The sequence below is a fragment of the Somniosus microcephalus genome, chromosome 12, assembly GCF_052327205.1.
Source record: "Somniosus microcephalus isolate GS21.2 chromosome 12, FLI_Smic_1.0, whole genome shotgun sequence".
Lineage (NCBI taxonomy): Eukaryota > Metazoa > Chordata > Chondrichthyes > Squaliformes > Somniosidae > Somniosus > Somniosus microcephalus.
The window spans coordinates 214,877,743-214,880,234 of record NC_140998.1 but is presented as its reverse complement, the minus strand read 5'-3'; positions in this window follow the sequence as shown (position 1 = coordinate 214,880,234).

Genomic DNA, 2,492 nt, shown 5'->3' with positions numbered 1-2,492 from the left:
ACCGGCTGGGCCCCGCTCTCCCCCCAGAAGCCCTACGACAGCCGCGATGCGTCAGGGACCCAACTGCTACTTCTGCGGGCAGCCAAAGCACACCAGAAACCTGTGCCCGGCGAAAGGCACCACCTGCTTTAAGTGCGGTAAGAAGGGGCACTTCGGGAAGGTGTGCAGAGGGAACCCTGCCGGAAAACCAACCGCCGGAAAACCCGCCACCGCCGCGTGTGCGCCGTGGGAGCGGCCATCTTGGACGCCATCTTGCCCGACCTCGTGGGGTCCGCCATCTTGTGAGCAGACAGCGTGGACGCCATCTTGTATCGATCAGGGCCCTACAGTGGCATCGGTCACAGTGGACCAGACCAGGCCGCACCCGCTATCCGGATCAATGGTGGACATCGAGGTAAACGGGTGCCGGGTTAAATGCTTAATTGACAGTGGAAGCACGGAGAGCTTTATCCACCCAGAACTGGCACAACAACTCTCCCTAAAGGTGGTCCCTACTCAGGGTACCATCTCTATGGCTGATAAAACCCAGACATCGACCATTCTGGGTTACTGCACGGTACAACTGTGCATTAACGGAACTGTATATGATAATTTTAAAGTATTAATCATGAAGAACCTATGTGCGAGCGTGATCTTGGGCCTAGATTTCCAGTGCAACCACCAAAGCATCACGCTCAAGTACGGTGGGTCCCAGCCGCCCCTCACAGTGTGCGGTCTGGCTACCCTGAAGGTAAAGCTGCCTTCGCTATTCACGAACCTTACCCCTAACTGCCGGCCAATAGCGACCAAAAGCAGGAGGTACAGCTGGGAGGACAGGCGGTTTATCGCGACTGAGGTAGACAGGCTCCTGAAAGAGCGCATTATTGAACGCAGCAACAGCCCGTGGCGCACCCAAGTGGTAGTGGTAAGGGGTAGCGAGAAGAAACGGATGGTGATCGACTATAGTCAAACGATCAACAGGTACACCCTACTAGATGCCTACCCGCTACCCCGCATATCAGAAATGGTGAACCAAATCGCCCAATACCGGGTGTTCTCCACCATCGACCTCAAGTCAGCGTACCACCAGCTCCCTATCAGACCAGAGGACCACCCGTACACCGCCTTCGAGGCGAACGGACGCCTCTACCAATTCCTCAGAGTCCCCTTTGGGGTGACGAATGGGGTCTCGGTCTTCCAGAGGGAGATGGACCGCATGGTCGATGACCACCACTTGCAGGCAACCTTCCCCTACCTCGACAACGTCACCATCTGCAGTCACAACCAGCAGGATCACGACTCGAACCTCGAGAGGTTCCTGAAAACCGCACAAAATCTCAACCTCACCTACAACGAGGACAAGTGCGTTTACAACACCACGCGCCTCTGCATACTAGGCAGCGTGGTGCAGAATGGGGAAATCGGGCCAGACCCCGACCGATTGCGCCCCCTACGGGAGCTGCCCCTGCCCAACACTCCCAAAGCCCTGAAAAGGTGCCTGGGGTTATTTTCTTATTATTCCCAATGGGTCCCCAACTACTCCGAAAAAGCCCGCCCCCTCTTGAAAGCATCCTCTTTCCCGCTCTCTGCTGAGGCCCACGCCGCCTTCAAAAGCATTAAGCAGGATATTGAGCAGGCCACGCTACAGGCAGTGAATGAGAACACTCCATTTCAAGTGGAAAGTGATGCGTCTGACTTCGCCTTGGCGGCCACCCTCAACCAGGCGGGGCGGCCCGTAGCTTTCTTCTCGAGGACCCTCCAAGGGCCCGAGATCAGACACTCCTCCGTGGAAAAGGAGGCCCAAGCCATCGTGAAGGCAGTGCGCCACTGGCGCCACTACCTAGCCGGCAAACGCTTCACCCTACTTACCGACCAGCGGTCGGTAGTGTTTATGTTCAATAATAAACAGAGGGGGAAGATTAAAAATGATAAGATTCTTAGGTGGCGGATCGAGCTCTCCACCTTCGAGTACGACATCATTTACCGGCCAGGGGCCCTTAACGAATCCCCTGACGCCCTCTCACGAGGGATGTGTGCCAGCGCCACTGGGGATCGGCTACAGACCCTCCACAACGACCTCTGCCACCCAGGGGTCACGCGGCTGTTCCACTTCATAAAGTCCCGTAACTTACCCTACTCGATTGAGGAAGTTCGGTCCCTGACCAGCAACTGCCGCACTTGCGCTGAGTGCAAGCCTCGGTTCTACCGCCCAGATAGAGCCCACTTAATCAAAGCTACACGGCCCTTTGAGCGGCTCAGCTTAGATTTCAAGGGCCCCCTCCCGTCCGTCGACCGCAATGTTTACTTCCTGAACATTGTGGACGAATACTCCCAGTTCCCATTCGCCTTCCCCTGCCCAGACATGACCAGCGCCACGGTCATTAAATGCCTCAACAGCCTGTTCTGCCTGTTCGGTATGCCGAGCTACATCCATACGGATAGGGGGGCGTCCTTCATGAGTGAAGAGCTACGCCAGTACATGCTGTCCGAGGGGATCACCACGAGCCGTACCA